The 14,369-nt window shown below is 35.2% G+C and overlaps 1 long non-coding RNA gene across 1 annotated transcript; it reads left to right on the top strand.

The window, feature by feature from the left end:
* The first annotated feature begins 3,034 nt into the window (after positions 1-3,034).
* LOC134430616 (uncharacterized) lies at positions 3,035-11,683 on the top strand. Its single transcript, XR_010030864.1, has 3 exons — positions 3,035-3,251; positions 8,472-8,579; positions 11,405-11,683. It is a non-coding gene; the product is annotated as an uncharacterized LOC134430616 (long non-coding RNA).
* Positions 11,684-14,369: the final 2,686 nt, after the last annotated feature.

The raw sequence follows: 14,369 nt of genomic DNA, 5'->3' as shown, positions 1-14,369 counted from the left end.
CATTTGCAAAGGAAGGAGATAGTAAAGTGGCATTTACTTTTCCTTTTAAAAAGAGGTATTATATAATAAACACTTTTTTCTTCCCAGTTCTCATTGGAAATTAGTGTGAGACCATACGGGATTTAAAATTATTTTAATTAGTCCATTCTTAATGTACAGACCTAAACATTGAAATGGATGTAACACAGGCATAGAGGAATATATAATCTCCATAGCCTTCTAAGATTTCCATATCTGTCAAGGTAAGCTGATTTCAAACTCCCATTTCTCTGTAAACAAGATTAAATCAGGATTTTTTTAAAGGCACCTGAGTATTTTGAGGTGCAGAAAACTTGATCCATGTTATGTTTGAATAAGAAATAAAATATTGCTTAATTTCATCATTGGATTACAGTCTTATAGTTTAATAAAGTTACTAAATGCTACTTCATCATTACAATAAGCAGCACTGTTTTCAAAGTAGTTCTGTAACATTGTTAAAATACAGTAATCTTAACTTTATGTAATTACCTGTAGTAGAAACTGCTATTTTCTTTAATTCCATACAAGAATTTACTACAACGCTATTATTTTTTATACCTAAAGTTGGAACACTGCTATTACAGATTTTGAAGTACCTAATTCCTCCAGAGATGAGAATGAAATAAAGGAAATATTATAAAGAAATAAAATTCTGAACTCATTCTGAAAATGAACTATATGTTAAAGTTATTTTAAAACTTACTTTAAAAAGGGAAGACAGTGATATTATTCACTAACAATATAGTTTTGCTTCTGCTTTTTTATCAGGGTGATCAATGTTAGTAATTTCATTGTAATACTCAAATAGAGAAATTTCATTATGGCAACGGAAGCCCAGTTCTGGGAAGCGAGCAGTATGGGAATATAAACTGGAACTTGATTATTTGTGCTGCAGTAAATTTCCTAAGCTCCATCACTTCTAGAATATTATAGTCACTTAGACACTGTGCACTTGCAGTATCATTGGAAAAACCCACCCATTTCAGATCTCTGTCCTTTTTTGGGAGTCTCATCTCTTGGTTTGATACTCGGACTTTTGCAACTAAATGAGGAAAGATTCTAATGTTTAATTCACAATGACATTTTTTGCTTTCTTTTGTTGTAGTTTTCATGAGCTGTAATCAGTTCTGTCATTAATCACATTTGAAATTTAAAAAAAAAGAGGTTTTCCCAATATTTTATGGAAATGAATGGAGAGGTTAAGTTGTTCAGTTGGGTGGGTCTTGTGGCATTGGTTAAGGAAATGCAAACTCAAGTTTAGACTGGTGTTATTCAGGATGTGGAGTAGGAATCAAAGAAGTTTCTTCTCTAAAGGACTATCACTGTCATTTACTAAGCATAGCTGCTCCATTATTCCTCCTCTTTCTTTTCCTTAATCCAAAATTGCTGAATTTGAAAAATATTTCAAATTTAACTGAAAACAAGTTAAAAATGAAATAGCTATAATTGTAAAAACACCTGGAGTTCAAAAAGAACTCAGCTCTAATTTTTTAATGACACTGCTATAGGTTCTGCAACATATTGCTTAACCATATATGATAAAGGGCTAAAAATAATGAGCAGTCTACTCATTAACAAAATTATTAATTCAAAGAGGTTTTTTAATTATTTTTAAAAATAATTACGTAATTTGAGCTGTGCTACTACCATTAACACTGGAAAAATTATAACTAATCTTTGCATGTGAACTCTTCTGTGAAGAACTTAATTAGTCAAATACTAAACTTTTGGCTCAATGATGGTGAGTTCTCTTTCTGGGCATAATGAGATTTTAGGTCTAACATGGAAGGTTTTTTCACTCTTAAAGTCAGCTGTTTCAGCTTTGATATGTGTATTTCTTCTGTGTTTATCTATTTGAGTTTATTTGACGTTTGATGAAATTTTTCATTCAAGCAGGTGGTGAGCATTTACTTTCTGTCTTGCACTGTTTAGCAGGACAATTGGATGGGAGAGAAGTCAAAATGCTAATTGGGATAAAACAATCTAGTGAATCCCTATGGAAATATTTTTGCCGTGTCTACAGGACTCATGTGTAGGTAGTTTAGAAATTACATTAAAAAATAAAACTTTTCTTTTCAATTATCAGGAATTTTTCTTAAGAGATATAGAACCAAAGCTTTTGAAGTTTTTAAGTTACTATTTGCTTGAGATAAAATATTCAGTAGAATACATTATCTTTCAGGTACAAAATGCTTTACTCAGGTCGAATGTTTGATTTTTGGACAGAAATACTATATTTTCTGCATGGATAGAAAGGCATGGTATAAAGTCAGTCAGAGAAGGTAGACTAAATCTGAAATATTTGGAATACACAGACCAGAACAGAAGAGTTACTTTTATAAAATGCTATATCCACAGTGTAGGCTTGCACTGCAGGCCCGCAGTGCCTGTTGGGTGCTTATACTTAAGGTTTTCTTGTTGCTCTTTGATATGCAACCGGCACTTCCTACTCTATTGATTTAAAGTCTTCTTTTAACAATGTCTTAAGCAGTGATTTCTCAAAAGTGGCAGTAGCCAACATAGCCAACAATACCTTCCAAAAGCAAATGTACTCATTATTTGGTAAGCCACATAAATTGCAGGTTTTAGATAAGATGAATAGAGACTAGTGAAATACTGGGGTTTGCTGTTCTTTGTAGGGCTTTATCCTTCTACAAAGGATAATTGTGTCTAAAACTGCTCTAAATTTGGATCACATGGAGTAAACAGTTTCCCCTGCTCTCTGCAGATTTTAAAGCAATCTACACATGTTTTAGAAAAGCAGTTGTTTTTGGAAGGAGGTATTTTACAAAATGTCAGTACTACATGCTGCTCCTGGACTACTGTCTGCTGTCAGATGTTTATGTGCATATACACTTCTGATGAGCTGGGTGAAAAGCAGCTTGAGTACATCACACAGCAGAAACGCAGTATGGTGTAGAAAAACATGTAGTTCTAAAAGTATAAAAATCTTCCTATGTTGTAAAAAAAAAAAAGTAAAAAGCAGGGCTTGGTCATTTCCCACACAATTCCTATAGGTAATGCACACTTCAAGACAAAAATCCAAAGTGACACTTTTCTTGTTGGAAATGACTGATTGTGTTTTTCTTGCTGCTCAACAAGTCAGTGCTGGCGCAGTAGGCCAGTTGCTGATTGGTAACCTGGCTCTCTTCCTCTGAAGGAACCTGCAGGCAGGAGAGAGGTGTGAGGATTGGACTATGATTGCCCAAGAGGAGAGAACGAGCTTTCAGGTATGGACAATTTGGAGGACAGAGCTGATATTTATTTTGTATACCAGAGTTGATTTTTCTTTTGAAAGAGAACACAAAAGTGCCTTCTGGCTCTTGCCCTTGAATCTTTCTAAATCCCTAAGGAAAGAGTGGCAGAAGGAACAAAAATTTCCAAGGTGTAACAGATGTGAACTTTTGACTGAAAGGAATTCACTACATGCTACATGACTGCTACTCAATGTGACTGAGGATAGGGATTGCCCTGTGCTGCCCTGCTAGAGAATAAGACATTTTTTGGTGTGCAAGTAAGTTAAGGTCTGTCACACAGATAGATATTCATATGATCTCCTGAAGTATTAATGTACATGTGGAAAGCTACTCTAATGAAATTATTTAATTTTTGTGTCATCAAAGTTGCAATGAAATATAGATAGGAATTCAAATCCATTGACTTTTTGGATCACTAATTCTACATATTGAAGAATGTTTCACATGGATGGAGCTTTCATTCCTTATTTTGGTGTAGATGAGACATTCTAAAAAATATAATCTTTGATACTTTTGAAAAATGCTTTGAAAAATCTTTTCTTAGCGCACTGCACACCTTTTTAAAAGGTGATCAGTTCAATGACACTGACAGTGCAATTATAAAGGGTTGAGCACTTCCGCCATTTAGCTGCAAGGGAAAATGAGACTGATTTTAGGGTTTTGGGAGATTTTGAATATATTAACATTCTTTCTAAGAAACTTGTGTGGTGTTGCCTTTATCCCTACTTACTTTTGTATAGTTTTCAGTACCTTGTGTTAAAACAGAAACATGTTGAATTCCTTCTTACGGCTTTGGAGTGAATTTATGTGGTTTATGGAAACTAAGGAAAAACACAGGGTTTTAATAGGAAAATCTGAGAATTTTGTTTACTACTCTGGTATATTTTCTCTATACTTCCTCTATCAAAACATCATAAAACAACAGCTTTTTTTTTTTCTTTTAAGAGGGTAAATTAAGAAAAAGATAATAAAAGGGGAACATTTCTTTAAGGAAGTTGCCTGCAGTTGTGTATCAGGATCTGACCCTTTTACCAGTTCCAGACAGCTAAATTCCTCCTTTCAATGTAATGCTACATTCACTCTTTTCTTATTTGGTAGTTGGTTCTTGGTGGGCTTTTTTTTTGTTTTGGTTTGTTTGTTTGTTTGTTTTTGTTGGCTGTTTGTTGGTTTTGTTTGTTGGTTTTGTTTATTTGTTAGTTTTTTCCATTTAAATGTTCTCGGTATTGCTTAGGCCCTTCCTCCCTCCCTCCCTCCTTCCCTCCCTTCCTTCCTTCCTTCCTTTCCTTCCTTCCTTCCTTCCTTCCTTCCTTCCTTCCTTCCTTCCTTCCTTCCTTCCTTCCTTCCTTCCTTCCTTCCTTCCTTCCTTCCTTCCTTCCTTCCTTCCTTCCTTCCTTCCTTCCTTCCTTCCTTCCTTCCTTCCTTCCTTCCTTCCTTCCTTCCTTCCTTCCTTCCTTCCCAAAAAGAGCTACTGCATATATAATATATTAGCCTTGAGAGAAGCAATGACACAAGTTTCCTCACTGCATGCCCAGTTAGGTGGCATCTGTTTCCTGTTTCAATGTAGTAACCCTTACATGATTTTTCCAGAACTCATATTAATCAACACAATCCCAATAAAAACAAACACCAAATCTTTGAGAAGCTAAGGCAATGTAAGTAAAATCAATCTGCATCTCAGGTGGGAAAAACTGATAATAAAATTGTAGGTGGGAAAAATTGGTAATAAAATGGTTCTAGTATAGAACTTAGACTTAGAAACGCTAGAGTTTTTCAGGGACTATAGACTACTATTAATTTTTAATTAAGTTGGTATAGCAGGCATGCAGTTTTATGTCATGATCTATGTCAATTTTGAGTTTGCTTGTCCTGGTTCCAGCCAGAAGGGGGCTTTGCCAAGCTCTCGAGGTTATTCTGTACCACCTGGCGTCATTGCTGGGGGCAGAGGGAAGGGAGTCACTTCTGGGCAAAGGGGGTCCCTTCCATTTGAGTGAGTGCGACAGAGGGAGTGTAGGGTAACACCAGTGCTGAGCATTTTGCATGACCCACTCGCCTCTCTCTTGTATACTTTTGTTATTAATATTTTGCTGTTAGTGATAGCTTTTAATTGCAGCTTCCAGTCAATTATTTTCTCAGCCCTGATCTTCACCCTTGTGTCTCCAGCTCTCCTGTGCAGCCTGCCACAGGGGAAGGGAGAGAGGGAGAAAGTGAGTGACAGCATGGCTTGAAGGCTCACAGTAGGAGCACTAAACTGGGGAGTGCCGTTCCTAAACCATGACATGCTTATTAAACAGTTGGTGGAGAGAACCGCTGAAGACATCAAGAAGTTTCTCTCAACCTGGTAATTTTTAAATTAGTATGTTAGATATTAAATCCACTAAGATAATAAGTTTGAATATTCTTAACAGAATGTATGAAGGTACAGTATCACCTCCAGGGGAGCAAAACAGGGTTCATAAAATGTTGCTATTACTTTAGCACTGTTTTCTGTGAGGCTGTTTCAGACCTGTCTCAGGCTCATGCTGGGGCTTCAAATAAGGTCTGAGTTATTGAATCCCTGTGACCATCAAAGGTAGCATGCTGGTTTTTCATTATCATAAGTTACTGCTAAATTCTCAGTTAGGAGCTGTTTTTAAACTGAATGCTAGAATTTCTAGGCAGTTGCAATATATGTAGACCCTTTCATCTACTGACAAACTCTAGATGATGAAACTGATGGTTTGCAATTACTTCTCCACTGCTATGAAAATTGCTGCATAAATTGCTTTGATCAGTCAATATGTGTTAATAAGAAATAATATTCAGATAGCAAAACACCATGTGATTCCTTCTGTTATATTCAGGAGCTGCTGCTATGTCATTGTCTTGCTCTGTACCTGGAACTGTCAAGGTGCTCCTGAATTTCAGTTTCTTGTTTATGAAAATAGCTGCAGTGAAGATTATATCTAATCTCAAAAATAAAATGTTTTCCTTTTACTAATGTCAGTATAGTGCTGGTTATGACAGAAAAGTTGCAACAAGAGGACTGATTCTCTGCAATAGTCAGCATGAATACTGTGATACAACTAAGGTATTTACAACACTTACCCTTGTTGCTTTCACTTTGCTATCCTGCACAGAAATATTTGACCCTCGGCTGCACTTGCAGCTGGCATGCTTCTGTTTAGAGCCACAAAACTCTTCTTTCATCCCTGTCTTTTCCAATGTTGACTGCTAAATGAATGTGTTTTCTTCTTTTCTACTCCACAGTAGTTCCTACTTGTCTTTATATTATTATATTATTCTTAGCATATTGCCAGAGCAGAACTGCCATACATGGGAATCAGTAAAAGCAGAATACTGTCATTTCCATTCAAAATCATTTTATACCTGCTGCACACACAAGCAATACTTTGTCTGGAATGGATGTTTCTCTGACACCTTATTCCAGGCCACTAAATCTGAGTTACGCTCTTTCCTTTTCGAGTGGTCAGACCATGTCTCTGCTACTCCTGTGGGTATGACACCATGATCTAATGTGACTTCAGCCAGACTCATGCACTGCAGCTCTCGTCCCCTGACTGCCAACCAAAAAACAGATTTGACATGTACAGAGTTTAGCTTTTGCAGCTTATAGGCAGTAAGAATGTGGAGTGACAGAGGACTGACTTATGATTTATTTGTCTGAAGGAGAATAGAATTTACTATGTTTATGACACACTGTATTAACCATATCTGGCATTTCAGTGAAGCCTGATATGATGTAGCCTTGCTAAATCTTGCAATTTGCCATGTCTCTTTGGGAACAAAGCATGTCCTAATTCAAATTACCCTCACTCTTTCAACATGTCACATTCTAGATGCTGTGAGGCAGATTACTCAGATGATAAGTATATAACCTCTATTTAAAATCTCTCTGTTCCTGTTTACATCCATGGGACTGAAGAGTTATATCTTCACAGCCTCAGAAGAGAAGGATATGCGAAACAGAGTTCTGTAAGTGACTGTCTTGGGTCTCTTCAGTATTCACTTACAAAAAAGGACACCTCATAAGCATGCTAATTAAAATTTATTTAAAAGAAAAAGCTGGAAAGGCCTACAGTTACAGGAAGGAAACAAAAAAAAAAAAAGCCTAAGATTTTAAACAATTGTGAATAAATGTCCCAGAGATTAAATAGTCAATAACCATATCTGCACATGTAGCATATTTAGAATATTTAGTTACACCAATGCATAGAAATAATTTACCATATAGGTAAGGCTGAAGAAGTGTTGAAGTTAATCGTGAAACAAAGCAAGAATCAATGTTGTGTCCAACACATTGTGTTAGGAGCAGTAAATACCAAAAAATATGTGAATAATACTTCAGTGATGCTTGGAAGCTGTAAGATTCCAGTAAGAGCAATCTGTGTAATTCTGGACATTACAGTTAAAGAATTATGTAAACAAGTTAGGGGAAGCCTAATGGACATTACCAGGAATGTCTAAAGGAAGCAAACATGAGGTTCATGAAGAAATTTCTAAATCCATCCTTGCATATGTGTGTGTGTGTGTGTGTGTGTGTGTGTGTGTGTGTGTGTGTAAGAGAGAGAGAAAAGAAAGGAAATAATATGGTCTTCAAGTCCAAAAAAGTTTCTTACAACAGGAAATACTCTGCATATTCTTGGTGACCACAATAGGATGTAATGGAAAATATTGTAGAGATAGGAGAACTTCTGACTGTGAGGGGAGTAAAAAAATGCAGAGAGGTTGTCGAGCCTCCAGATGGGCCATCCTTTGAAAACAAATTGGCTAAATATCTTTCAGGAGTGGTGCAAATGAAATTATGTCCTGAGATGAAGACATGTTTTTTTCTTATTATTGTTTCATAAATTCTAATACTTCTTTATTACTCTGTTTGAATAGCCCACATATTTTGCAAGCCTTGAAAACAAGCCTTTTGTAGACAAGTAGAATCTGGTGAACCTTGTATCATATAAGAGTAGTGTGTGTGACAGAGAATTATATCTATCCAGATGTAAGCAATTGTGGATTGAAACAGAGGAGAGGAAATCAAAATGACATAGGTATAAAAGAGCTCTTGGTAGGTATATTCCATCATATGTTAGATCACACCATAATGGTTTTAGCTGTCAGAGGAGTTACAGCCTATCTGTTTTTATCATGATAGTCTTCTCCAAACATTGACAGTTTTCGCATGAAAATTTCTTATTTCAGGCCAAAGGATTTATTTTATGGCACATAAGGATAAAAGATCCGCACTGAAGATTTTGGAAGATGGACAAATCCTTTAAAGGGCAGTACCAGGTGACAGCTGGACTGCAGGTAAGTGAGATTGTGCTGTTTGTGCCATCACTGTCATCATGGAATCCTTGTTCCCAGAAAGTCAGTGCTTTAGCTTGCATTGTCCCTAGTTGAACAATGGCTTGAGATTGAAATGACACTGTAAATACATTACAATAATACGTTTTAGCAATGTGTCAAATAACTCTCTCAAAGGGCTATTTTCAAAGGGTTATTTTCTCCAACCTGCAAATATCATGACATTTTTTGTTGAGTTAAAGGGCAGATTTCCCATGCCTTTTCTTGAAGAATTATGGCACTTTTTGTGTTTACACATATACTGTATATTTCAGTCCAGCATTTTTCCCTTTGTTGTAAGAATAATACCAATCTTAATGTTTTCTTTAGTTTATATTCTCTGGTCTGCAGAACTACCTGAAGTTTTATATTATGATAAAAATACATACTTCTTCTTACAGACATCATTTCTATTTAAAATACAACATATCCTTTATAAAACACAGGATATGAACATTTAGTCTGTGTACAGATATTCAGGTGTTTATATTTTACTATCAGGCTGAAGACTTTCATTAGTACACCAGACTTTTTTCATAACTTTCGCTTTTTCTCTATAAAAAGTGATCACTTCCTGGCAGTATCAATTTATTCATCAGTATGATTCACTTTTTGTTGTTGTTGTTATTATTATTATTATTATTATTATTATTATTATTATTATTATTATTATTATTATTAGACATTTGACAATAAATAGACTGCTTCTAATAATCCAGAAAACATTAAGTTATCCACTGAAATGGCTGATTTTTAGAGCCTTTCAGGTCACATGAACTGTAGGTGTGATTTCCTTACTTGTCTTTCCATTACGTATTTATATGGTAGATTAAAAAGAAATATTATTGAAAGACTGAAGAGTAAAGTAACTATAGATTTAGATCATCATAATAATTTCCTGGCTTACTTAAATCAGTTTTCAAGTGTACTCTATTTTATGGGTGAGATTTCATTAGAAAAGTTTTCAAAATTACAACAGCTTTGATTTGGAGAAGACATTTGCAAACCTTTTAAATGAAGCATTGTTTTCTGCATTTCTTCAGGCTTAATGAAGCCTTTCATTTTTGCCAAACATTTTTATTACTAGGAGTAATGTCAAAGGGAGTGTGTTCTTTATACTAGCAGAGAAGAAGCACTGCAGAGTATTGGTTAGTTAAACTGGCCATAGCAATCAGCTCTATATAAAAATTGTTGTGGGCTAAAGTGTTTTGGCTTCATAGACACTGAGAAAATAATGTGTAGCACTTAGATAGAACTATTCAGTAGCCATTAGAGACTGCTGGGTTCACAGAATCACAGAATACTCAGAGTTAGAACTGCTTGCTTATCATACACAGAAAGAAAAATAGAAGAATCTATAAATTCTAATTGTGCACAGAGCTTGAACATGCAGCTAGTACTATTTTTCATAAACATATTTTTATTTTGATGAGAAAAAAAAAAGCAGGAAAAACAGGGACCTGGAAAGATTGCTTTAAGAGAAGCATCACAGTCATTCAGGACATTTTATATTACCTGATGATACTTCCTAAAAACTTAATCACATTTTTGTTGAATGACACAAGCTACAAGGTTTGGTTAGAAAGTGTGGAATTAATCTCTAATATGGTATTATAACAGCACAATATACAATAATGAAATTTGAGACCTATTTGAGTCTCTGTAGAGATTGTGGTAAATTATAAATCCAACACCTTTAGGAATATTTAGAATAAATGTATTAGATTGTGAAAGTAAGACATAAAAAGGGTATTTAGATCTCTTGGAGCTCTTTCCCCATCTGATCCTTGTGTACTTGTCATGCCACAATTTACCCTTTCTTACCCTTGCAAATGAGGCTGTAAATAAAATACACTAAATATATTTGCCCAGCATCTTTTGTCTTGTTTTCTATCAGGTATGTCATAGAAGGAAGTTTCTCATGGAGCAATATATATAAATGTCTAGAACTAATCATGTACCTAAATAATTCAGTCTGATAGAATGATCCCTTTAAATCAAGTTGCTGATTTTAGTAGGTATGTTCCAGAAAGTGTCGAAGAGAATAAGCATGTAAACAACAGTTCTACCAATGGAAACAATACATCAAAGACTTTTAAAAGGTCTATTATTCTGGTTTCCATTCATCCTCTTTCAACAAAAAGAAATCCAAGATGGAAGTGATATTCTCAAAAAATTAAAACAATCCAATTAATTTATGTTTTCTTCTGCTAGCAAAGTTTCAAATCATGTCATTGGAAAAAGTTAATCTACTCTACGAGAGGAGATCTTTTCTCTAAACAGAAACAATAAAATAAAAGACTTTATGGAACATTATTAATTTTCTTCTCAATGGTTCAGATACAAACTCTTCAGTCTACAGAATCCTCAATCTGAATTTTTATTATGTACTAAATTTAAAAATTGTTTTTCTCAGGTGTAAATATTGTATCAATATAAAAGAAGTATTTAATACCTATATATATATGTATAGTTATCCATAATTTCTCCCCAGTAAGCTTTCATTAAATTTTTTCTTGCAAACATATTGTTAATCATGTAAGACCTAAAACACCAGTGGATTTAAAAACTCTTAAATTGTAATTGATCACTAGCCTTTGAGAGCATGAATATCATATCTTAAACATTTTTCCAGCCCATGAAGTAACATAGTTTCTCATAAAACCTTTTACAAAAGTATGTCCATAAATTTCTTTTAATTCAATGATTGTGACTAAAGTGTCCTCACAATCCTAAGCAAATGTGCATCTTTTCGCCCCCATTGACACTTGTCTTTAAATAATTTACAGGGACATTGCAAGAAAAGCATCTACATCGACAGAAATTCCATGATGGTGATCTGGAGTTCACCAAAACCACTAGGAGTTTGCAGAAGAATTTACTTGGACTATATGTCTCCAATGCAATTCTGTGTGGATTGATTCTCTGGTCTTCAGAAACTGGGGAGCAGGAAACAAGAATCACACTGACCTGCTACAATGAATATTATTCTTCATGCCGCCTTCAGCCCCTTAATATAACCTTGCTACTCTAGAGATTACTTTCACCAACATTTCAAATATGTATTAGGCATTAAGCTACCAATAAATATCACCTGTGTGTATGCTGTGTATGCTGTCAGACAGGCCATTTGTTCAGCTGTGGCCATGAGGTGCCAAGGAGCTGTGTCTGATGTTTTGTGCCTGTCAAACAACAGGTCTGCAACACCACGTAGGTGTGCAGCACTCCTGTGATGAGAGATAAGGTTCTTAAGAGGCATAATACGTAAATGCCTATGTTATTCAGTATCACTTCTAAAACAATTTACTGCTTGCTCAGACTGCTTGTGGCAGTGCAGACATTCCACTTCTAAAGAAAGATTTTTGCTCTTGGGAAAAGTGGAATTGACCGCGAGGCAGACTTTGCAGACATCTGAAAGATAGTTTGAGGCTCGATGATTTCTTTCAAGATCTGACACAGTGGCAGACAGAAAGTGTTTATAGTTCTTCCCTTTAGCTGTCCATTACTCATGGGAGTAATTCTCACCTCTCTGTTCTCCCTTTGAAAATCTGTTGGCTTTGGTGTAGCTGTAGGCAGCACTGCAAATCATTGCATTTATGTGACTTTTTTTCTTTCATGTAGAAGGTGAGTATTTGCAGGGATTTATACAGTAAAATCAGTTAAGCAATTCACTGTTACAAATTTCTTTTTCTTTTTTATTTTTTTGAGAAAGTCACATTAAGTGAAAATTTCTCTATTCCCTCCCTTGTTTTGGGCTTTATACATTTTAAAGTGAATGTGATAAAGATGATAAAGAGACAATGCCTTGGCATAAATAACATGTAGTATTGCTTAATACTATGCTGATTTTTAAACTCAACTAATATTTATAGTATATATGTCTTAAAATTTAACTTATAAAAGACAGTAAACTCATGTTTTGTTCATTTTTAGATTTTGAGATCCACAAACAAATTTTTCAACAGATTTTATAATGATGTTATTTTTTAGAAATATGTAAGAGCCCTTATTTTGTTGGTTGCTAGCACTTTATAATTATTAATGCTTTAGAAATAATCAACCAATAGAATGGTAAATCATACAGAAAAATGGAAGAGAAGGCATTTCTGTGTCTTAAAAACAAGAAGGAAATTTTTAATGAATTTTTTTTCTGTAAATATAACCAGCCCACAATAGTACAGAGAAATAAAAAATACGCAGGGGTTAACTTTTGGAAAAGGCAAGAACATAGAAATTATAAAATTAACTCAAAATACTGACGATCATGTAAAAATAATAGATTCACTTTTCTTTAAGAAAGGATATAAAGTTCAAAAATTATGACTTTTTTAATGTCAGAAATCTTAATTTCTACTCTCAATATTCATTAGTAAGTGTAGCCCCCTTGCATAATGAGAGCTCCAGCTACATCTGCCAAGCTGGTAATTGTGCCTGTGATGCTTCTTTGCTTGTCTGTTTTGGGACTTGCATTATTGCTCAACTGAAAATAATTGAAGAAGGAGAATATTGACTGTGCAGATGATATGAATAGATTACATTAGTAAAAACCTCCTACAACCAGAAATCCAACTGAACAGTAGGACTCTTATTCTTGTTGTGGGAAGCATTTGCCAGGCACGGACTGTGAAAAGTATAAGTTTTAATGCTCTACATAGATTCTACTAATGCAATCTATTTAATTTTACTTACTGTAGTCAAATGTAACCCAGCCAAGAGGATTTCTGCCACGTTATATTGAAATGTCAACATTTAGCTGGGCGGTGCTTGGTGCTTGGGAGGGCTTGCCTGAGCTCAAGCTGGTGCCAGGTTGCTCTAACAAAGATCTGGTGGCCACAAGAGCATTGCTTGACCTGAGTCAGACGTCTGTGACAGCCGGAGGTGGATGAAGCTGGTCACACCATTCACTGCCACTTGTCTGTGGTGTCTCCCAGGGCTGGGGGAGGCTGTGATGCAACGTCCAGATGGGGCTGGAGGCCAGTCAGAGGCAATCAGGTGTGAGAACACTGGAAAAACAGAGCTGATCATGAAAGAAAGAAATTCCCCCATCCCACTCCCCACCCAGCACAAAGCTTGGGATGTTAACTCACTGTGACACCTCATTGTCTCTCTGGGTGAAGAAGTCTGGTGCTGTTGAGCAGAGGGACACGGGAGTGCAAGAACAGCACCAGAGTAACAGGGCAGCTCAGGGTATGCTCTCAGGAGTGATAGTTTGCAAGAATAATATTACCAACGAAGCTTTTCTATATTTGGACTATGTATATCATTACAACAGCACGAAAGATAGATGTTTGCTAGATTTTGATCACATCAAGATTTTAATTTGGCTAACAATAAATTCTTAGCTCCATACAAAAAAATATGCTCCCTTTGGTTGTTTTACACTTTGTTTTAAACCTGATTAGAACCCAAATAAACACTTAATACTGCACATCATATACACCTAGCACATTATTAGGGAAGAACTTCACAAGTTACCTAATTTACAGGAGAAAAACTGATTTTCACAGATTTTGTTGGCTAAATGTGATCTGTTAATTTATTGCTAGCAATTATTTTTACCTTAAATTTATGTCTTCATGAACAGTCATAAGTCAATATAAAGTGCTAGACATCGGTAATAAGCATGCTAATTATGCTGATATGTATTTGTTTAGTAGCAGTCTTCTGTCAGGTTCCACAATCACATTAGTAAGAAATTCAGTTTTATTACTATGTTTACATGAAGTGGCTTTCAGTTTTTTTTTTTTCCTGCTT

Source organism: Melospiza melodia, chromosome 1 (genome assembly GCF_035770615.1).
Source record: "Melospiza melodia melodia isolate bMelMel2 chromosome 1, bMelMel2.pri, whole genome shotgun sequence".
NCBI classification, from domain to species: domain Eukaryota; kingdom Metazoa; phylum Chordata; class Aves; order Passeriformes; family Passerellidae; genus Melospiza; species Melospiza melodia.
This window is presented reverse-complemented; position numbering and strand designations above follow the sequence as displayed.